The following is a 25,817-nucleotide window of genomic DNA, read 5'->3' on the forward strand; positions in this document are numbered from 1 at the left end:
ATTGGTTCTAAATTTCAACACTTTCAAATGTGTTCTCCCCATGCAATTTTCCATAGGACATTTAGATACGTCTACAGCCTGAATGGCTGAACGGAATTACACCAAACTTGGCAAAATGGTACATCAAACCTAAGAGGTCAGTGAGGATCTACTATGCCCCCTTATGGTCATTTGCCCCTTCGCTTTGGCCTCCTCTTGTCTCTCGATCCTACCGAGAGACAAGATGGCGGCCGCTACGGACTGTTTGGAATGTTTACAGACGCCGGAGAACCAATCAGCTTCGCAAAGCTACGTAACGCGAAAAGTACGCGAAGCGGAGCGCTGTTACAGATATATATCTTTTTTTGAACGTTAATTTCTCAAAATCCACTGGAGCACATATATTGAGACCTAGCAAAGGCACATCGGGCTACCAGTCCCTACAATTTTGCCAAGTTTCGTGCAAATCCATTCAGCCGTTCGATTATTATTTTTTTTTTTTTGCCCCGCGGGGCCCTTTTAAAACCTGTACATCAAACCTAGGGGGTCAGGGAGGATCTACTATGCCCCCTTATGGTCATTTGCCCCTTCGCTTTGGCCTCCTCTTGTCCCTCGATCCTACCGAGAGACAAGATGGCGGCCGCTACGGACTGTTTGGAATGTTTACAGACGCCGGAGAACCAATCAGCTTCGCTTCACAAAGCTCCGTAACGCGAAAAGTACGCGAACTGGAGCGCTGCCTGGTCCGCTGTTACAGATATATATCTTTTTTTGAACGTTAATTTCTCAAAATCCACTGGAGCACATATATTGAGACCTAGCAAAGGCACATCGGGCTACCAGTCCCTACAATTTTGCCAAGTTTCGTGCAAATTCATTCAGCCGTTCGGGCTAAAAGTGAGGCCAACCGCCCTATGGAAAACTCAATGTTAAAAACACGTTTTGGGAACCCCCTTTTTTCTCGGCCCCCCCTTGACGAAACCCCCCCAAATTTTCAGGGGCTGCTCAGAAACAAAATGTTCCATTTTCCTGAAAATTTCAGCCAATTCCGTCCACAAACGCCAAAGTTATTAGACATAGAATTTTCAAAAATCCCATAGAGAAAAAATCCTAACTATATATACCTACTGGCGACCGCCAGTAGGAGGTAATATATATATATATATATATATATATATATATATATATATATATATATATATATATATATATATATATATATATATATATATATATATATATATATTATACTTATTTCTTGTTAAACTGACAGTACTCTTCGCACAACGAATTGAAGTTGTATATGTATATTTTTAATCTTTTGATACATTATGCAAAATGTGACTTATTTATGTATTTATACAGTTATTTCACTTCTGTATTGGCACCATGAGAAAGTACAGGCAAATGTATTTATACATATAGTATTTTTTCTATGTCCATCATTTCTGACATGTGACTGCACGTTATCACTTTAAATGGGCAAAAAGCAATCTGTATCGCCATGTGACCAAGGCCGCTGGGACGGCCGAAACGCGTCATGACACACTACCTAATGGCTGAATAAAAGAATGCTGAGAAAAAGTTGGTCCTTGCCTCGAGTCTCTTTGTAAGGAGCGTTGCTGCGAGGTATTTGCAGATGTTTATCGGCATAGGATTGCTGCCGATTTGGACCCCCTCCGAGGAAAGCCGGCTTCACTAAGAGCAGTCCTTCGTCGCCTGGCAACCCTCTGAGCTCCTTCCTCGTGGAGGAGAGTTGGCGGGGACCCCGGGGGCACTTTGAATATCCCATTCAAGGGAAGGAGTGGAGCCATCCGTTTTTGCACCGTGCGTGAAGGAAACGCTGGAAAAAAGAGAAATGCTAAGAGATCCCACGCCGTGAGGCTGTGTCAGAGCGGGCGCAGTTGGGGGATCATCGTGCTTTGTGGCGCCGTGCGGCGCCGATCCATTAAACAGGCAGCTGGTCCCGACCTGCGTCCCTGCATCCTGGAAGGAACAGCCAGAGGCACGTAGAGGACAAAAGCACAAACGGTGACACTCGGAGTGTGGAGGTACGTGGCTTACCGCTAGAGTCAGCTGTTGCTGACATTGACTATTGAAGCGCAATTAACAGTGGTTTGCTTTACACGTTATTCAGCACTTACTAAGTAACTGCCATTAGGTAGAAGATGTCAGGCGATGTACGGAGGGCCCGTGAGCTCGCTGCACAAGCAATGTTTTCAGACGATATTGAGCAGGAGTTAACTGCTGAGAAGGAGGTCGGGGCAGGGGGGCCTGAGGGAGCTGCAACGAGTACCGCCAGAGACTTATTCAGGGAATTGGAAAAGCTAAAAAGAAACGAACAGTCCAAATGGTGGGAAGCCCGCTCCCTCAAGAGATATCTGGATGTTGGGAGAGTCCCTAGAGGACTTCGCATCATGCTGGCCCCCAGCTATGAAAACCCCAACCCCTTAATGATGGAGGAATGGGGTCAGTGCAACCTTGAATCCTCACGCAAATTAATGCAGATCTTAGTGAAGTTTGCTGAGATTGATGGTGAGGAACTTCAGACCAAGATAGATATTCTTGAAGAGAAAATAAAAGCACTGCAAGGTGACAAGGAAAACCCCCAGACTACTAAAATGAGGAGTGAAATGTTAACCAGACTTTCAAAGGAGGAAGAAAAAATCAAAACAAGAAAAATATATAAATTCAAAAGAGATCGGGACGACTACGCGAATGGCCAAATATTCACATTTGCACGTCAATACGACAACCTAAGAAGAGCCACAGTAAATAAGAGAGGAGCAGCCAGTGCAGGAGCAGTGCCGGCGGAATCTGAGGAAATATCCACATACAGCTCGGCTGCAGAAAGCGGCTCAGACAATGAAGGGGCAAGAGGCAACGTTGTTCTAACGATGGGGGAAGAGTTGGCGGTCTTGAAAGATGGCAGAAAGGCAACCCTAAGATCGCACTTCCAGGGAAAATTGTCCCAACCAAGTCCCAACGCAGGAGGGGCAGAAGAAAAGCAGCCAAACAAAGGCGAGCCAACGAAGCGGGGACGAGGTCGGGGACGGGGAAGGAGCAAGAAACCCCAGGCCTAATCAAAGACAACATTATGGATTCTTCAATAACTGTGAGCTGTGATGGAGATCAATCCAGCAAGAAGAAACAAGCTAAATCTATAATCAACCTCAGCCCAATACAACTATCAGCTGCAGAAGAGCAACTACTAAGCTTAGGCCTAAGCTTTTGTCCTGAGTCCAATTTTTCGTATACTACCACGAGGGCAGATATATACAGATTCATAAGGAAATTAAAATTAAAAAAACAATTCCTAAATAAGACAGCCAGCACAGAAAATGCCCCAACAAGATCTACAACTAGCGCCTCTGAATTGGCAGTCAGTGACCTAAACCTGTATCGTGACATATGCCAGCTGGGGATTGATGAGGCTTTGGGGACACAGGAGATAGTGGCATCCAGTGGTCAAAGGAAACCAATTACCCCATTTAAGCCCAAGTCCAAATACATTCCCCTGGCGGCACGGGATGGTCTTGACTCATTTAGTGATGTTGTGGTGCAACAAGTGAAAAAGATGGCCTTAAAGACTGACAAGAATAAGTGTCAATTCACGAACCAGGAGAGAAAAATAAATCAATTATCCATCAAACTGAAAAATGCTGAAGTTATTGTTCGAAATTCAGATAAAGGTGGGAACATTGTTTTATGGCCAGTTACGGAGTACCTGGAGGAGGCCCACAGGCAATTAGATGACCCACAATGTTATTCCAAGAGCACCCCCCAGAAATACAGGGTGATGCTGGAGGCCTTATCTAAGAACCTGGTGGCATGGAAGGGCCTAGGTATGTTAAGTGGAGATGAGTTTAAGTATGTTAAAAAAGATCATCCACTCACTCCATATATTTATTTCATACCCAAGGTCCATAAGAGTATCTCCAAACCTCCAGGCAGACCCATAAACGCAGCGTGTGGTGGCCCCTTGGAAAATCTTTCAAGGTACATTGACTACTTTCTGCAGCCACACATGAAGTCTTTAAAGTCATATGTACAAGACTCAAGTGATTTTTTGCGAAAGTTGGAGGATGTAACATGGAGCCCCGACTTGTTGTTGGCAACGTTGGACGTCAGTTCATTATACACATGTATAAAGCACAAGGATGGCCTGCGGGCATGTGAGTATTATCTTAGCCGCAGGCCCATTGAACTGGCCCAACACACCAAAATGCTCTTGGAAATGTTAAAAATCTGCCTCAACAATAACTTCTTCATTTTTAACGGTCAAATGTACCAACAAGTCCAAGGTGTAGCAATGGGGGCCAGTTTCTCCCCTAGTTATGTGTGCATCTTTTTGGGGTGGTGGGAGGAACTGGTCCTTTTGCGCAAATTTGAAGAATATTGGACCACTAACATCACTTGTTGGCTCAGATTTATTGATGACCTATTTATTGTATGGCGTGGTTCCGAGGAAAGTGTTTTAAATTTCATACATGACATCAATGACAATGATCTTAATCTGCATTTTACCTCTGATGTAAGCAGGGAATCGGTGACATTTTTAGATGTACAGGTTTTTATATGTAATAATGTTATTACCAGTACTCTTTTTAGAAAACCGACGGCAGGTAACACTCTTTTACATGCCACGAGTGCTCATCCCCAACATCTAATCAAATCAATACCTTATGGCGAGATGCTACGCATCCGCCGTATTTGTAGCAATTATGAAGACATGATTGTCAAACAACAGGAAAGTTTTCAAAGATTTGTAGATAGGGGTTACACTGCTAAGATAGTGAACACTGCTATAAAGAAATCGAGGGTCAAAGAAAGAGGTGATTTGCTGACTAAGAGAGTGAAACAAAGTGACAATATCAATGAAGTTAGACTCATTCTGACCTACTCCAAACAGGAGAAAGAACTTAGGAGTATCGTCAGGAGAAACTGGCACTTTGTAAAAGATGATCCCATGATTGGTGATGTGATGCCCCCCAATCCATCTATTACTTTTCGTAAAAACCTTAGTATGGGCTCCATCCTCTCTAAAAATAGTCAAGACTGCATAGGCAAGGAGCCTTGGAGACCAACCAGCAGGGGCTTCTACAAATGCCTGGCATGCAAAGCCTGCCAACATGGTGTCAACACCAAAAAATATACAACAGTAATCCCTAGAACTACAAGGGAAATAAAACAACACCTAACCTGTAGAACGGAATACTGTGTGTATATTTTAGAGTGCGACTGCAAACTCAAATATATTGGTAGCAGCAAACTGCAAATTCATAAGCGTATTCTTCAACATCTGCGCGCCATTGTAAATAAAGACCAGAGCTATCCAGTGGCCAGACACTTTGAGGCGTGTCACAATAGTAAGCCTCAGTGTCTCAAATACTTTGCCATTGAGTCAGTACCGCTTACCAGAAGAGGAGGCGACAGGGAGGCGTGTATGCGCAGGCTCGAAACCAAATATATTTTGGAGTTTAACTCAAAGTGGCCGGGAGGTCTTAACACCACAGAGGACCTCCACACATACCTATGACCACCTTTATGATAATGTTAGCCTTTAGCCATATAGTTAACACCATGATACAACCTTAATCTAAACTATAAGAGTAGTTGGTCCGCACCGTGCACTTTGTTTACATAATAATGTTTATACTGTAATATACTATGTATAATTTATATATTGAGTGTACTAAAATTTTGGTGTGTGTAAATATATGAAATGATTGATTTTAGCCGTCGTTTTAAATGTTAGGGTAATGTTTTTTATCCTGATTTTTGATGTGATAGCTGATTTTAGTCATGTTACCGATTCCCTCTTTTTTAGATTGTTTTTATGGTGTGATTTTTTCTATATGTGCAACATTGATGATGTATGTAAAAATCTTATCTTGAATATGGAAGTAAAGCTCTGTTTCAATAGGGTTTAGACTTCCCTTCCCCTTTATCCCAGTACTGTATAACCTCCAGCACCAGCCACTTTAGCTGTATTTGCACTTTGACTGCACGATGTCACTTTAGAGGAAGAAATTATATTTATTTTTTCCAATTGACACGACGTCACTTTAAATTCAGGTGCAATAACATGGCAAAGGACAAGAATGATACAATGGTGCCGGAAAATAGTTAAGGCACCATATTCTCTTCTTCCAAGCTTTATTTGGCTGGTACAATTTGTCATGAATTCATTCTTTCTTGTTTCTTTCTAAAAAAAGATCCACATAGACAAAATTAATTTTTCTTTTTTGGGGTCTTTTTTTCACTACTATGATTAAATAGCAGTGATCAACAATAAAATTCTGTATTATAAATACACACGGGTGAGCACTATTTTTCGCACTATACTTGCTAATAGATTTGATGGACTACATGGTATATTTTTTCTCATCACCATCTTGAAGAGTTATATGCATTTATGCAGTTATACTTATTTCTTGTTAAACTGACAGTACTCTTCGCACAACGAATTGAAGTTGTATATGTATATTTTTAATCTTTTGATACATTATGCAAAATGTGACTTATTTATGTATTTATACAGTTATTTCACTTCTGTATTGGCACCATGAGAAAGTACAGGCAAATGTATTTATACATATAGTATTTTTTCTATGTCCATCATTTCTGACATGTGACTGCACGTTATCACTTTAAATGGGCAAAAAGCAATCTGTATCGCCATGTGACCAAGGCCGCTGGGACGGCCGAAACGCGTCATGACACACTACCTAATGGCTGAATAAAAGAATGCTGAGAAAAAGTTGGTCCTTGCCTCGAGTCTCTTTGTAAGGAGCGTTGCTGCGAGGTATTTGCAGATATATATATATATATATATATATATATATATATATATACCCCAACAGAAACATAACAAGGAAATACAAGAAAAAGCATGAAAACACCTTCTCAACATTTCGAATTACAACAAAGAACAAATGTAAGTATAATCATAGAAATATGAATGCATTAAAATCATGTATAGCAGTATTTAAACTTAAAATATATTTCTTTCTAACCTTTCCTAGCACTACAAATAGAAACATGACTGAAGGTGCAGAGTTTGTTATGTCACAAAAAAACAAGCTTTTACTATGTTATATGGGGTATGTTTATACGCAAGAAAAACAGCCAGGACGCAAAGTTTTTTGGAAATGTAGTAAATACTATTCTAATAAATGTTATGGTAGGGCTACAACAGAAGAAGCTAATGTACTATCTACCAAGGAACACAATCACCCCCCTAATATAACTGAAATTGAGGTCAGGGATGCCCTTGTAAGCATAAAAGAAGCAAGTACAGGGACTGATAAACCAACAACCCAAATACTAAAAGAGGAACTCTTAAAAGTTCCTCAACATGCTTCTGGCCAACTCCCCTCAATTAACTCCCGAAAACGCACAATTGCAAGACAAAAAAGAGTCACAACAACTACTCAACCTAGCCCTAAAACGTTAGAAGAATTTGTTATTCCCCATGAACTGAGTATAACACATAATAAGGAACCATTCTTACTATTTGACAACAAATGCCCTACCAACCGAATTATAATGTTTGCTACTGCTAACAATCTAAGAAAATTACCAGAGTGCCAACATTGGATGATGGATGGGACTTTTAAAACATATCCTAAACCATTTTACCAACTCTACAGCATACATGGATTGTACCATCATTCTAACATCCCATTTATTTACTGCTTGTTGGCCAACAAACAACAAAATACTTACACAGAAGTCCTAAACACAATAAAACAGGAAACAAATAATTATGTTCCACAGAAAATAATTATTGATTTCGAACTAGCTATGATCAATAGTATATTAAAAACTTTCCCTCACACAGCAATACAAGGTTGCTATTATCATTGTATTCAAAGCATTTGGAGACATCTCCAAAAATCCACATTAAGCATACAATATGCTACAGACAGCACCTTTGCATACCAAATCAAAAAATGAATTGCCCTATCATATGTCCCTGTTACAGACATAGCAAAACATTATAACATCCTAATCGATAGCCCATATTACAAAAAATACGAGGAAAAACTAGCACCACTCCTAGACTACTTCGAGGATACATGGGTGGGAAGGCTACATAGATCGGGACACAGACGCCAACCTAAATTTCACATAGCTTGGTGGAATGTATATTTAAGTACACTGAATCAAGAAGCTAAAACTAACAACAGTGTAGAAGGATGGCACAATGCATTTCAAGCTACCACTAGCAGAGGAAAACCCACTATCCAAAAACTATTAGAAGCTTTACAAAAAGAACAGAGCTACCAAGAGCTACGTATACAACAATCAGTAACCCAAATAGGACCAAAACTAACTAAACAAACAAAACAAATGTTTAGACAACTCCAAAACCAAGTCACCCTATATCCCTCTACAAGAGGCCTAGACTATCTATCCTTAATAGCGAAAAGCCTACTGTGAATTATCTACACACAAATAACAATACTCTCATTTATTTAATAAAATTGTGATAAGTAGCATAACATTTTTATATCATAATAAATATTCCATAATTGTCAAACATATTTATGTACCAAAAAAAGAATTGTAGACAATTAAGCAATATTTGATATAATATAACAATAATAATAACAATCACATTTCCCACCCAAATAAAATAAAATTAAAAAACTTACAATTCATGTTGCAGAAGAATATGTAATCCAACCACTTGTAATCCGTGTACTCCACTGGTAATCCATTACAAATCCAATTGGTGAAACCCTCAAAAACCCGAAAACAAGTAAAAATAGATAAAACGCTCCAGGAAATCCCGATAAAAAAAGTATGGTAACTTTATTAATTTAAGTGACATACACACACTTTTAGTAAAATTAAAACGCATGATCTTCTCCAAATCCAAATCGATATAATCCATAAAATTAGTATAAAAATTTAAAAATCGCTCCAGTAAAACCCGACAAAACAAAGGGGCCCATTATGATGTCGGGCGGATTGCGTCCGCCAGGCTGGCGGTGGCCACCGCCGGCCTGGCAGAGGCAATCCGCCCGACACCCTTACCTGGATTCCCCCCGCCATATTAGTATGGTGGGGGACCGCGGCGGACAGAAAGACCGTCCGCCGCTTTTCCATCCCGGTCGCCTTGCAACCGCGGCGGAAAGGAAATAATATGGTGGCGGTGTCCAAAAGACACCGCCAGCCATATTACGATGCAGAGCTATAGGTGTCTTTCCGCGGAGGCAATGCCGCCACGGAAAGGCAGGCGGTGTTTGCTGCGGGACCCCCTGCGGGCCCCCCTGGTGTAGGCAGAGGTGGGGGAGGACAGGGGGGGTACCTATGGTACCCCCCACATTTGCATATGCAAAGCGTCAGGCACCGTGCGGTGCTTGCCACTTTGCATATGCAAATGCCAAAAAGCATTTTTAGCATTGTGGCGGGCGGTGCAGAGTGCACCGCCCGCCACAATGCTAAAACTACAGGATGTGCCCGCCACTGTGGCGGGCGCATCCTAATTCCCCCCACGGGACCCCCGCCCTTATGGCGGGCGGTCCCGTTCTACGATAGGGTGGTGGGCGGACAATGTCCGCCCGTCATCCTAATGGGGCCCAAAGTGTGGTAAGTTTATTCATAAAAGTAACACACACTTTTCTTTAAAAAAACGCATGGTCTTCTCCCAATCCAAATCAATACCCTTAAAAACCCGAAAAATAGTCAAAAAGAGTAAAAATCACTCCATGAAATCACGAGAGAAGGAGAGAGAGTATAAAAACAATACTTTAATAAAGTAATACAATCTCTTCTCCAAAAAAAAACCACGTCCTTTTCCGGAACGAAACGGCGAAATCCCAGAACCTGTAAAAAATATCGAAAACAAAACCACCCACACAAAGCCCCCAAACATTTCCAAATATACCTAAACATTAGTATAAAACATTAAAATACACATATTTTAACATCAAAATACACTAGGCCTCAAACACTCAAGACACCTCCGTAAAAGCCAAGTAACACCTAAAACATACCAAAGCCACGAATAAACACACACAGTAACACTACACACCTCCAAAATACACTCAAACACTACTACTCTATAACATATAATATTAAAATTCACCTTACCTTTCGCAACGCGACGCAGCATCCAACCGCGAGCTTCTCCAGTCCTGAATGAAGCAAAATAACCTTACGCGGTTAAAAAAGTAGTCCCATTTAAACAATAATAGAAACTTAAACATATTAAATACAATGTTCTAAGTAAAAATAAAATATACTACTAGACTTAAAATGTTATAAAAAAAGTCTAACACTTATAAAAATAATCTTAGATTAAATCTCCTTAGCAAATTAATAATAAATAATAATAACGTATTATTAATTATTATTAATACTTAATTTAATATATAAACATTGTAATAAATACATATAACAAATAAAACTTGAGTTTATATATTTTTTACATTTATGTTTTATTTTTAAAGTTACTATACAAATATGTAACATTTGTAAATTAATAATAATAATAAATAATAAATATTATTTATTCTTATTATTAATCATATTTATGTATATATTGTAAATAAATACAAATCCGAATTTACACTTAAGTGATTATTTCCAAAATATGTTTATGTCATTTGTTAAGATATGTAATAATTAATTTACATTTGTAAATTAATAATAATAATTAATCTAATATATTAATTATTATTAATAATAATAGTATGTATGTATGTAAATAATTTAAAAACACATATCAAACATTGTATGCAACTGTATAAATGATTTCCTATTTTATATTGTATTAAGATTATTTTTTTATTTAAAAGCTTAGTATATACTTAATAATAATTAATTACAAATATTAATTATTATTAAGAACATTGTATTTAATATGTATAAATGATATACAAAATATATTTAGGATGTAAATGTAGCACATATATACTTACCTGTATATTATTTTCTGTTCATGTAAATATTCTAAATATTTAATTAATAAAATTAATATATTATATATTACTATTATTAATTAAATATTTAATGGACATTTAAAAAAGTTTATAAAAAAAGATTAAAATGTAAGAAATTGTTAACAAAGTTTATAAAAATTCTGATACAACACTGTATATATTTTTGGAAAAATACTGTTAAAAATAAAAAAAAATTGAAATGTAAAACATTTATGAATATAAATAAATGTAATGTAATACATTCAATTTACCTAACTGTTTATAAAAAAGCTTACATAATTTGTATAATGTACTGTACATATTATAAATACAATCTGGCAATAACATTTTTCAAAAACTGCATGTCTACTTATTTGACTAATAAGAATAAAATGTTATTTTTAAATTGTGATTATTATAATAATATTTTTATATTTACATCTACCTTTTTCCATTACAAATATTTATTCTACAATTATAATACTACCTCATATGTTATTTACATTACTTTTGAAAAAAATATTTAAAACATATATAACTTACTATTCCCACTCCATTCAAATAATAGTTACATAAGGTGCTGTACACTGACCCAATCTAATTTACTATTCCAACTCCAGTCAGGTGAAAAACAGGGAAGGTGGTGGACACTGATCATATACAATTTACTATTCCAACTCCAGTCACGTGAAAAACAGGGAAGGTGCTGGACACTGACCATATATAATTTACTATTCCAACTCCAGTCAGGTGAAAAACAGGGAAGGTGCTGGACAGTGATCCAATATAATTTACTATTCTAACACCAGACAGGTGAAAAACAGGGAAAATGCTGGACACTAACCATATACAATTTACTATTCCAACTCCAGTCAGATGAAAAACAGGGAAGGTGCTGGACAATGACCATATATAATTTACTATTCCAACTCCAGTCAGGTGAAAAACAGGGAAGGTGCTGGACAGTGATCCAATATAATTTACTATTTCAACTCTAGTCAGGTGAAAAACAGGGAAGGTGCTGGACACTGACCATATATAATTTACTATTCCATCTCCAGTCAGGTGAAAAAAAGGGAAGGCTTCTGGACAGTGATCCAATATAATTTACTATTCCAACACCAGTCAGGTGAAAAACAGGGAAGGTGCTGGACACTAACCATATACAATTTACTATTCCAAATCCAGTCAGATGAAAAACAGGGAAGGTGCTGGACAATGACCATATATAATTTACTATTCCAACTCCAGTCAGGTGATAAACGGGAAAGGTGCTGGACAGTGATCCAATATAATTTACTATTCCAACTCCAGTCAGGTGAAAAAACCTGGAAGGTGCTTGACACTAACCATATACAATTTACTATTCCAACTCCAGTCAGGTGAAAAACAGAGAAGGTGCTGGACACTGACCATATACAATTTACTATTCCAACTCCAGTCAGGTGAAAAACAGGGAAGCTGCTGGACACTGACCATATATAATTTACTATTTCAACTCCAGTCAGGTGAAAAACAGGGAAGGTGCTGGACAGTGATCCAATATAATTTACTATTCCAACTCCAGTCAGGTGAAAAACAGGGAAGGTGCTGGACACTAACCATATACAATTTACTATTCCAACTCCAGTCAGGTGAAAAACAGAGAAGGTGCTGGACACTGACCATATACAATGTGCTATTCCAAATCCAGTCAGATGAAAAACAGGGAAGGTGGTGGACACTGACCATATACAATTTACTATTCCAACTCCAGTCAGGTGAAAAACAGGGAAGGTGCTGGACACTGACCATGTATAATTTACTATTCCAACTCCAGTCAGGTGAAAAACAGGGAAGGTGCTGGACAGTAATCCAATATAATTTACTATTCCAACTCCAGTCAGGTGAAAAACAGGGAAGGTGCTGGACACTAACCATATACAATTTAGTATTCCAACTCCAGTCTGGTGAAAAACAGGGAAGGTGGTGGACACTGACCATATACAATTTACTATTCCAACTCCAGTCAGGTGAAAAACAGGGAAGGTGCTGGACACTGACCATATACAATTTACTATTCCAAATCCAGTAAAGTGAAACTCAGGGAAGGTGCTGGACAGTGAACCAATATAATTTAATATTCCAACTCCAGTCTGGTGAAAATCAGGGAAGGTGGTGAACACTGACCAAATACAATTTACTATTCCAACTCCAGTCAGGTGAAAGTCTGCAAAGGTGCTAGACAGTAACATAATTTACTATTCAAACTCCAATGAAGTGAACATCTGGGAAGATGCTGGAAACTAATCCAAATTCATGTACTAATCAAACTCCAGTCAGATGAAAAACAGGAAAGATGCTGGACACTGACCCAATGTAATTTACTATTCAAACTCCAGTCTGATAAATGTCTGGGAAGGTGCTGTACACTAACCCTATTTAATGTAATATTCACACTACAATAATGTAACATTCAAGTAATGTGCTGAACACAGACCCATTATAAATTACGATTCCCACTCCAGTCAGATTAAATTCTGAGAAGGTGCAGATTAATAATCATATCAACTTTACTAATCCTAATACCATAAATTTACACTAAAAATAAAGTTTTTACGTCTCACTATATAGCTCATAAGCCATATTAAACAAACCTCACATTGATATATTTTTATTTTATTCTAAAATTGTATTTAATTTTTTTACAATCCTAATTATTTTTCTATATTAATTTACATTGTTTTAATTATTTAACATTTTGAATTAAATATTTAAAATTTGTAAAAAAAATTACCAAAATGCTAACATTTGTTTAAATTGTTTTTCATAATTTTTTTTAAATATAATTTTAACATTTTAAAATATTTTGCACAATTTTACATTTTTTAACAAAATGTAAAATTCTGAAAATTCTCAATTTTTTTTTTTGATTTTACTATAAAAAAATATTCTAAAGGTCAATAATCACCATTAAACACAATTATCCCCATATATTATTTTTTTAAATTTTTTTATTTTTTTTTCTAAATTTAAATTTCAAATTTAATTTTTGCATATAATTAAAATAATTTTATTTTAACATAATATTATAAAAATGTATACATAGTTTTAAATAATCCCCACCCTTATCCCCTATTAAACCAACATTTTGCTCCTAAAATAACATAATACATTTTTTAAAATTCAATTTTTTTATTTTTTATTAAAAAAAATTTAAATCACTGCCCACCCTTATTCCCTAATAACCCAACATCCCGCTCCTAAAATTTAAAATACTTTTAATAAATAGTTTTACATTTTTTTAATTTAATGATTACATTTTCAAATAATTTACTTTATTCTTTTATTACATTTTTATTATTTTAAAACACTCCCCACCCTTATCCTCTATTAACCCAACATCCCGCTCCTAAAATTTAAAATACTTAAAAAAAATGTTTTTAAAAACTTTAAATTAAAACTTTAAATTACAAGGCGACCGCGGCGGTAAAGTGGCGGACGGTCTTTCCGTCCGCCGCTGTCCCCTCCGCCATCCTAATCTGGCGGAGGGGTAAACAAGAGTGGTTGTCGGGTGGATTGCCTCCGCCAGGGTGGCGGTGGCCACCGCCACCCTGGCGGAGGCAATCCGCCCGATATCCTAATGTAGCCCGTAGCCTCCAAGTACAAAACAGTGTTGTTTAATTCACAACGAGTTTCGCCATAACGATGGCTTGATCACGTGAAATAAGACGTGCATCTCATTGGTTACATATCGTGAACGGATCACTGAAATAATATCGACTACCAAAATATCGACTACCCAAAATATCGACGAGAAAATATCTACAACCAAAATATCGAGTTTGTATGTACAAACAGGTAAGTACAAAAATAGCGAGTACAAAATATCGTTAACAAAAATATAGTTGTAAAAAATATCGACTTTAATAAAAACAATGTTTAATTACATTAATATAAAAAATTTATTACTAAAATATAATTAACAATACTTAAAATAACTTTTAATAATTAAATAATTAATGAAAGTAAAAAAATTATATTTTTTTAATCATATTTCTTAAAACATATATATATATAGTGTGGTAAATAAATAAATAATACCTCTCTTTTTGACTAGACATATAACATAACAGATAGCTCAATAAATAAGAGTCAAGATTCGAGGTAGTAGGAGTTTCGCAGGTTTATTACAGCATAAGGACAGGAACAGGACAACCTGCATAGGAATAGGATGACAGGGCCCAGCAGCTGCTGGGGCTGGATCTGGGATGAGCGCGCTGACTTTTAATAACAATACATGAGCATATATACATAACGCAAACACATAGCATTACATTGCAATAGGCGTAGCAGTGGGTGGAGCAGAAGGCGTGACGCGTAGCAGTCGCGAAAGATAAGGGCGAAAGTAGGTGTAACTGGGCGTATACATAGACATGTGATGCAAACGTAACAGAATATGTCAGAAATGGGGCGGAAACATTGGAGGGGGCTACCTAAGGAGCCGGGACCTCTAACCTGATGGTGCGCGCAAACTAGCAATGACGTATCACTAGGAGAAACTGGGGGCTTCGAACTCTGTGCTAGGAGCAGAGACTGAAGTCTGGAGAGTCAGGGCGACATGTACCTAAACAGTATCTAGTATCTGATGTTTAGAGAACATGTTGATATAAACTAGAAGTCAGGAGAGGAAAGGCTAACTTGATTCTAAGACTGGACCATGCATTATTCTACATGTAGTGCGTGATGAAGAATATTAAATGACCATTAAATGCAGTATTTCTCTAACGTGGAGACGTGAAGGCTAGACAATGACGGAAACTATTGATGCAGTTCAGTAGCTTAGGAATGCAGAGAAGGAGGACTGAACTGATAACTGGAATCATAACATATTCTTGGCAGACTCAGAGACTGAGCCAGGCTGGGCCGGGCACTGCGAGGTAGGAAGTAAGTGAAGGGTCGAGGATACAGGTGGGGGCTGTATCGCTCCTCAGCGAGGCTTCAGGAGACAGGAGCTGAATCTGGTGTCCAGGCCCTTTTGAGGCCTAGAAACGGGGACTTTATAATGGAATAACGTGCACACTGAAAAACGTGGCAACGTAGCTTTACATAGGCCTGATATTCGTAGTATTCACGAGGACTGGAAACTGACATACTAGAGATGGACACAACTGTATTTGCGTCATTAATCGAACATGGGGAATGCATATGCATATTTAATCATGCACACATAACATATGATGGAGCACGCGTAGGGACACAGAACATGGCAAATTTTACTTTTCCACATTCCCTCCTTGTCACTACGTTTCCATCAGGAAACATCAATATTCATGATACCATCTATCATTTCATACAGTATCATTTGCTCGTCTCGAATTATCCTGGAACGGGATTTAGAACGGGGCTTGGGACTAGGAATACAAGAGGTAGCACAAATGCCGCAAATCGCAGGGCCACATTGTATACAGAGGCAGCAGCTGAATATGATCGCTACTGCAATACCTAGAAAGGACAATATTTTCCATCCCCATGCGGAAATTATATTCCAGAACCAACCGGACCATGTCCAGGTGCCTGGATCTTGGTGTAACAGATGGGCAATTTTATGGAGTCTGGTTATAGCTGAATAAACAGACGGCGCGTTATTTGGAATGAAAATGCAGCAACTAGATCCGATGACTCTACAGGCCCCGCCCCTATCGGCCAGTATGACGTCAAGGACGAGACGATTCTGTAAAACGACAAATCTCATAGCAGATTGCTCTTCGGTTAAGTTACCTAGAGCAGAGGCAGTCTCATTGACCACAGCTTCAAGGGTTCTGGTTAACCTACGGATTAGCTTACTATTCTGGATAGGTCCTATAAAGAAGAAGAAACCTCTGTTGAAATCTGTATACTGTTCTAGAGCAGTTTCAGTATAATCGACAATTGGGGACTCCCTTTTATGTCTAATGTGTACTAGATGTGTATTTCTATGATAATCAGGTGGGGCTAGGAAAACAGGTGGCAGTAGGAAGGCAATGTAACAGGTTCCCTCCCAATCGAGGGGCAGACGAACATATGCGGTTTGACCACAAATAAAATAAGAATGACGTGAAGCTTTGAAAATAGATTTCCCACTGTCACTATACTTGACAATAGTAGTACAATCACTATGTCCTACGTGTATGGAACCCTTATTTCGGACACATAATTCGCCTTTGACTGGTAGTACTGAAATAGCAGGTAAGTCTGGAGTAGTATCAGACTGAACATTCAGGACCATGAAATTCGACGAATAATTACCTAAATTATACACTTCATTTTCTAGATCTAACCCGGTTCTGTGGGGGAGACCTTGCTTGTCTGGAAAACATGTATTGTTAAGAAAAGATATATCTGTTGAGGATGACGTTAACGTGGACCATGCTCCACACGAACCATTATGTGAAAATGGATAAGGAAAAAGTGGCAGAACTCCCTTCTGTGTCTGGAAAGGGGGGAGTCGACCACACACCCAACAATTAGTGGCATTGCTGGACTGGTGTGAGTAATGTAACATGCGGATAAATGAGTTATTTCGCATAGCGAGGCGGTAAGAGAGTTCATGAGGGGGCAGGTCACTAAACGTGTGCTCTACTGTAGCATTAGCAGACTTATTTACATGTGAAACTGGGAAACATAGGTAAAACGCATAACTGGTGCAGGAAATCATAAGGCTGGAAAACAATATGAAACATAGAAAAACGATACATCGGATTGAGTTTTGACTGACTCTCTCACTATGGGGGTCTATTTTATACATGTCAGAAACAGTCTAACCGTTTCACCTAGGGGAGGACTTAGACAATCAAACTGACTGACTTATTTTACTAGACCTTAACTTGAGTTTATACTCCTGTTGCGGAGTTTTCTCTAACAGGGGGGGTTTTGAATCAATGTCATTTGCGGGACAGTCCTTGAGAACAATATTTTGGCAATCCTTCAAATCCTGGGAAATGTTCTTAAAGACGGGTTTCAGTCCATTAAATTGTTTTATATGAGAAAGGTGCACCCAGCCTTTGCGTCCTTCCAACTTCACGGCTGTACGGGTGGTGAGGAGGACCTGTCGGGGCTCTTTCCAACGAGGTTCCAGCGGACTTGATCTGTCAAAGTTGCGGACCATCACCATGGATTCTGGAACGATTTCATGCGGTGCCACCTCGGTATTGTCTGGAAATGCGGTGGCAACCTGTGAACGACATGAGTTGAGGGCAGACATCAAGGAAGCTAGGTAATCTGTCAGCATATTACTTGAAACATCGGTAATACTTCGGGGTCTAGGAGTACCCCACATGTTAGGGGGGCGGCCAAAAACGACCTCGTACGGGGACAGACCTGATCTGGAATGTGCGACCATGCGCATGTAAAATAAAGCGACTGGTAGAGCTACCAGCCAGTCCACGCCTTTCTCTTTACATACTTTAGCGATGCGGATTTTCAGAGTCTGATTATGTCTCTCAACGAGACCGGCTGCTTCAGGATGGCGTACACAATGGAACTTCCACTGGTACCCTAACAAAAGGGAAACGTGCTTCATTAACTCTGAGGAGAATGGCTGGCCGTTATCAGAATATACGACTCTAGGGAGTCCATAACGAGGGAAGAATTCACGAACCAACTGCTTGGCAGTGGTCGTGGCTGTGTAATCTGGGACTGGATATGCTTCTGTCCACCTGGACAAAGCGCATACAACTACAAGGACATACTTGAAACCTCGACATCGCTCCATCTGAATATAATCCATCTGGAGGACTTCAAAAGGGTGGTCAGGGGGGAAACCACCTTGTTCCACCGGGACACTTTTACTTGGATTAAACTGACAACATATCATACAGGTACGGACTTTCTGCTTGGCTGCAGCTCGTAAATGCTTGTTAAACCAAATGTTCTGGATACTGTCTAACATAGCTTTTTCTCCTAAATGTGCTGGACTATGTGCGGTATTAATAATGACTTGAACCATAGAGTCGGGGAGAAACCATGTGGCTCTACCCTTCGTTAGACACCAACTAAAGAGTAACACTCAGTCAAAAACCTACTCAGAAATGAGGGTTGAAAAAGTGTGTGTGCTGCTTGCCAAATCAATAACAGGACACCCTTGCGATAGTTACAGTGTTCCCATCAGGGTTCCAACCTGTACCGCCCTTCATCATTTGGGAAGGCCACCATAAGTACACAGGGAGACCCCATATACGATCAGGCATAGCATGGTGGAAACCAATGCCCAATGAAGTTATGACAGGTCGGTGGCAGGATGTAACCAATAAGCAGTGCTAGATAAATAATGAAAATAAAAATTTTTTCAAAAAGTGGTGATGTTAAAAAGGGGTAGGAGAAGGAAAATAGATTTATTAACAACCTTCAACTCCCACTCTCTAAAAACAGTGCAAAAAGGTAGTGCAAAACAGACGTCCAACTGGGCTGTCTGTCCCACAGACAGCCCAGTTGGACGTCTGGAGTACCGACGGAGAGAGCGGGGCTCCGCAGTACCTGAGCTAATGCCGGGTGAGGTGGGGCAGCATTCTCCATAACATGGGGAAAATCTGAGGAGAATGTAAGGTGAAATTTACTTTATTTAAGTTTCCTTGTTTTGCACTATTTAAGCAGTAGCAGGATAGGTCCTGAAGAAGCAGCGAGTGACCCCGGGGCACAGGTAAAAGCTGCAGAAACATGTCGACCGTGACTTTATAAACTGTCGAGGTAGTAATTTGCTCACACTACCTTTTTGCACTGTTTTTAGAGAGTGGGAGTTGAAGGTTGTTAATAAATCTATTTTCCTTCTCCTACCCCTTTTTAACATCACCACTTTTTGAAAAAAATTTTATTTTCATTATTTATCTAGCACTGCTTATTGGTTACATCCTGCCACCGACCTGTCATAACTTCATTGGGCATTGGTTTCCACCATGCTATGCCTGATCGTATATGGGGTCTCCCTGTGTACTTATGGTGGCCTTCCCAAATGATGAAGGGCGGTACAGGTTGGAACCCTGATGGGAACACTGTAACTATCGCAAGGGTGTCCTGTTATTGATTTGGCAAGCAGCACACACACTTTTTCAACCCTCATTTCTGAGTAGGTTTTTGACTGAGTGTTACTCTTTAGTTGGTGTCTAGTACTATGAGGGACGTAGCACTTTCGGTCATTAAACTTTCCCTCTGACCCTCCCTAGTGTAGTTTCTACCCTTCGTTAACCATCCTTGATCTGTCTGGACCCCTCCTTGTTCGGACCATTTCTTGATTTCTTCGGGAGTAGCATGTAACTGTATGTCTATGACATCTTGTGTAGGGTCCTTAACTGTCATACATGTAATCGGATCTGGAGTATGTGTCATGTTAACTGGAATGTCTGGAGTCTGGGCTGTAAGCTTGGCTGTGCGATCTGCTAGATCGTTACCCTGGGAAATAATGTCAGTGACTTTCGTGTGTGCTTTGCATTTCATGATAGCAATAGATGTCGGTAAATGTATTGCATCTAATAGAGCTTGGATAAGGAGACCATGCTGAATCTTGGTTCCATGAGAAGTCATGAAACCTCTCTCCTGCCAGAGCACTCTGAAGTCGTGTACAACTCCAAATGCGTAACGTGAATCTGTGTAAACATTAACTTTCTGGTTCTTGGCATGTATACAGGCTTGTGTCAGAGCAACTAGCTCTGCTGCTTGAGCGGACAGGGTGTCAATACGGTGTGTTTCAATAACTTCGGTGTCAGTAGTCACTGCATACGCGGCGACTAGTTCTCCTGTACTTGTTCTCATACATGAACCATCCACATAAAGTGTCAGGTCGGGGTCTGGTAACGGAATATCTGTCAGATCTTGTCTTGGCTTTGTCGTAATGTTAACTACTTCCACACAGTCATGTGGGTCAGGATTCGAAGTAACTGATGGTAACAGTGTAGCAGGATTTAAAATGTTGCAGCGTCTGATTTCTATGTGAGGCTGGAACAGTGTCAATTCATAACCTGTTAAACGTGCAATTGTCAAGTGCTGAGTTTGTGTTCGGTTTAAAAGAACTTCCACAGAATGTGGAACTTGTACTGTCAAGGAGTGTCCTAAGACTATGGAATCACTTTGTCTGATAGCTAGGGCTGTGGCTGCAACTGACTTGAGACACGCAGGCAGAGCCTGGGCTACAGGATCTAATGTGCTCGAAAAATAAGCACAGGGCTTGTATTGTCCTGCTTGATCTTGTGTGAGAACAGATAATGCTGTACCTTCACGTTCAGTAACGAAAAGTGTAAAAGGCTTACTGTAGTTCGGTGTTGCTAGAACTGGAGCTTGGCATAGGGCTTTCTTTAACTCATTGAAACTAAGTGTATGTTCAGATGTCCAAGGGAGGACAGTCGATACGGCTGCCTCCTGTGTCGTTAACTGTATCAGTGGTTTGGCTAGAAATGCATACTTGGGAATCCATTGTCTGCAGTAAGAAGTAAGGCCGATAAAAGCACGTACCTCCTTCTGGGTCTTGGGCTGTGGAAGACTCGCTATCAACTGGATACGGTCTGGTGTCAACTGCCTACCCCTCTTGGACAGTAAGTGTCCTAAGTAGACCACTTGCTGGACACAGAATTGAAGCTTCGAAGGGGACACCTTGTGCCCCATCTCGGCTAGGAAATACAAGACTGTAAGTGATGCTCGCTCGCAAGCACGTTCAGAACGGGCTGTGATCAGTAGATCATCGACATACTGGAGCAGGGCAGTGTCAGTTGGCATGTGAATGTTGTCTAGTTGTCTCTTGAGTGCTTGACTGTAAATACTAGGACTTTCTGTGAAACCTTGAGGAGCTCGTGTAAACATATAGCTCCTTCCATTTAAACAAAATCCGAAAAGAAACTGGCTGTCTGGATGAATAGGAACACTGAAAAATGCGTTCTTGAGGTCTATGACAGTGAAGAACGTGGCTTCGGAATCAATGGCTGTCAATAGGGAAGAGATGTCTGGAACAACTGGGTACTGAGGAATAATACATTTATTAAGTTCTCGTAGGTCGATCACTAATCGATATACTGGGGGTGCATTTGGATCAGTACGTTTCATGACTGGAATGATCGGAGAATTGCATACGTTGGAGTCAGTTTCTACAACTACCCCTTGAGCCATAAGCTCGTCAATAATTTTGGATAAGGCTGCTACAGCCTCAGGTGGCAATCTGTACTGTCTGATTCGTGGTAACACTACACCTGGTTTGAGAGTCACACGATAGGGTGTGATTTGCATGTAACCTACATCAGTTGGACCTTGCGCCCATAAGTGCTGCGGGACATTAGACAGTCTTGAATCAAAATCTCGTAATACATAGTGACCCTTAAAGTCACGTAGGAACAATCGTATTCCCTCTGGGGAACAGCATATAACTGCACCTAACTCTTTCAGTGTTTTAATGCCTAATAGATTTTCTGGACATGACTTAGTAAGTAACAGGTCAGTAGTGCGGGACAATGGACCTACTTCTAGAGTAACTGGCTTTGAAATCTCATTTACGATAGGTTTTCCTGAAAATCCAAGGGAAACATTTCTAGAGCCTGAGAGCGGAGCCCCTGGAACTTCGGCATGACTAATTGTGGTCCTACTCGCCCCTGTATCGATCAAAAACTTTCTGTCTTTCCCTAATACTTGACTGTGAACATAGGGACCTTCTTGATCTACAGGTATCTCGATGAGAGGCAAACCTACCTCCCTCTCTAGGCTGTTTCATGAATACTGCTGATACTCTGGATACTCAGACTGTGCATACTGGTACATCTGCTGTGTGACATGCTGTGTTGCAGCAATAGGCTGCGGTACTGTAACTGTCTGTTGTGCATTCTGTGGCTGAGGAGTCTGTGAAACTTGCTCTTGTCTAGGCGGACGTGGTCTTTCTTTTGTTTTACCGGTAGCTATGTTGTGTTTCAGAACTGCACACTCGTTTATAAAATGACCTGGCTGTTTACAATAGTTACAGTTCCCTTTAACGGGAGCCGCAGGATGACTGGCTTGATTCGGACCCCTCTTCTGACTGTCTTGAGGAACAGATTGTGCAACTAGTACTTTCATTTTCGTGTCTTTCATACGTTTTCTTTCGTGTTCTTGTTCTTCCCTGATTCTATTCTGGTGGTACTGGAGCATCTGTAACATTTGGGACGGAGTATTAGCTTGCCAGGTACTTTCGACTTTCAAAACTCGATTTTTAACTTGTGGACTTGAATTCTCGACTAATTTAGTAACAAAGAGATGAGGGTATGACTCGCTACTTGTCTTGAGACCACTATTGATGCTAAAGCATTTTTCAAACCTAGAATAAAAATCACTAATGTCTTCTTCTTGTTTCTGTTTACAGGCTGAGATTGCATCCCAGTCTTCCTTTTTCGTTGTCAATAATCTGGGTAAAACTTGTATTAATAATTCCGGTAATTCTTTACATTTCTCTCCTAGACCGGTACCTGGTACACGTGACTTATCTTCTGCTTCTAGAACTGCCCAATCTATATTTTTCTCTCCCACCTCCCATTCTTTTTCCTTGAGCTTTTCATACACCCCTGCGGGCAACAGGACCTTTAACATTTTAATGATATCTGGGTAAGTGTATTCTCCCATACGGAGCATGTCTTTTAATTCTCTATGGAACCCTGCTGGATCTTTGTCATGACAGGGAATTAATTTCTTCATTTCGAGGAGTTCCATCTTTGTAATCGGGGTGTAAACAAACACTCGTTGCATTTCACCGTCCTCTGTCTTAACTGGATGCACTTCTCGTAACGGGTTCTGTCTTTCCATGTAAAATGGTTTACTTTCTGGGGGTGAGACATGAACAAAATGCGGGTTCAGAAACGTTCTATATTTGTGGCGCTGTTCTAGAATGCCACTAATTAAATCGGTACCTAAACCTCTCCATCTATACTGGAGTAACTCGTTCAGGATATCATGTAACGGACCTGGATCAGAGTGCTGACCCTCATACAGAGTAATGAGGTGCTGGATCATATACATACCCACCAGTCGCTGCTCGGCTGGGGCCAATTTCAGAAACATTTGTGCCACTATTCCGTCTGGAAAAGTGGTAGAATCAGTAATCCATCGGACTGCTGATCGGGCTAGTTCTTGTTCATGCATGGTACTTAATTCACTGTAACCGATTCGTGATTTCAGAATGTGATCGGTAGCTTGGAACACTTGTTCTAGGGAACCTTGTTCTGGTGCTGAATGATGGAAAATTGACTTGTGTTCTAGGCGTAAATGGCGATCTGGAAATCTAGATTTTCCTACATACGCTATTCTAGCGGTATTCTCGTCGTCTTCCTCTTCAGGATCAGAGTTACTTTCTTTCTCGCTTACTTGTGCTGCTTTACGTTGTTCGTGTATCTTTATTATTTCTCTACGGATTTTCTTGTACATACTCTCCATGGCACTAATAGTATTGTGCTTACCCTCGGCTATATTATCACTCCACTTTGTCAGGATTTTCATTTCGGCCTGATCTTTAGACGGGTAATCTTGTTCTCTTATTAGACAGTTAATTAAAAACTTTAATATCATACGCTGGATCTCAGCTTTCCTTTGAGACATAGCATCACTAATACTTTCTGGATCATCCCCTGTACGGATGAAATGATATATTCTGTCTAGATCTTCTTTCATATTGGGTAGGGTGACTAGATACTCGGTCACCCTCCTTACGCGTACTGAATATAAAACCATATTGTTCTCGCCTGGGACTGGATCATAGGCACATTGGCCAAGGGCTTGCCTGATTTCTGCAACAGACTTATTACTCTTGGGAGTACGCTGTGATGCTTGAGCATGTAATTCGAGTGCTGATAAACGCTTGCGTGGCGGCGGGGTTTGAGGAGGACCTCCTCCTGCGGCCCCTAGACTAGAATCGTCGACTGATATTCTTCGCGGCGGAGCGGGAAATTGAAATGCTGGCTGGACCGGGGGTACCGTAGCAGGTACTGCATGGGGTGCCCCGGTGTCTGGAGGAGCAGGATGTGCCTGATTTACAGGGACTGGCGGAGCGCGAACAGGATTTGCATATTCAGGGACTGTGTCGTCCAGATAGGACGAAATAAAAATATCAGCTGCGGTCGGTTTGTGACGTAGCTTGGTCGGAACTAATGGTGACGGAAAATTACTGGATGCCTCCGGGGTCGCTTTTGGCAAGCCCTCGGCAAGAAGAGGATACATACCCCTAATAAGGGCATGCCTCTGTCTGTCTGACTGTTCGGCTTTGACTTGTTCACCTATCTCGATTAGTTCTTTTTCTTGTGCTCGTTCTAAGGATTCTCTACTTAATTCTGACTTTCTGATTTCCTTTTCAGTTCTTTTATGAGCTTCTTTGCGCCATAACTCGATGGCATCTTTCTGTGACTGTCTGGCTTTCTTTTTCCATAATGCTTCTTCTACTCGCATGATGCATTCGGCATCCCATGTACCCGATACGGGCCATCTATACTTTTCTTCTAACTGTTTGGTATACTCTACCCATAAATCTAGATACAATATGGCGCTTATGCCATGCTTCTGATACATAAAGTGACCTGGACTGTCCCTCGGCGGAACAGGAACTGCTTCTTCTAACAAACCCTTTCTAGTTTTTAGCTGACATAATCTCGAAAAGAGAGACATTGTAAACTTGAATCGGAACACAATACAATACACAAGAAACAATAACAACTGGGAAAACAATTCAGGCATACCACGACATTGGAAATACATTGAACAACATCATAACATAACAGTTCGGACAGAATATTACCTGGAATACTGAGAACAGAAACACAAGAATTTCTCGAGAACGGAACAGACTAGAGTTACTGGATGCACTGCTGAAACAGTACGGAACATACCGGTCCCATAAAGGGACGCATCAAGACCCGTATCCACCTAGGTGAACACTTCGTTTGTGAGTCTGTGTACCAC

Source organism: Lissotriton helveticus, chromosome 2_1, assembly GCF_964261635.1.
Source record: "Lissotriton helveticus chromosome 2_1, aLisHel1.1, whole genome shotgun sequence".
NCBI lineage: Eukaryota > Metazoa > Chordata > Amphibia > Caudata > Salamandridae > Lissotriton > Lissotriton helveticus.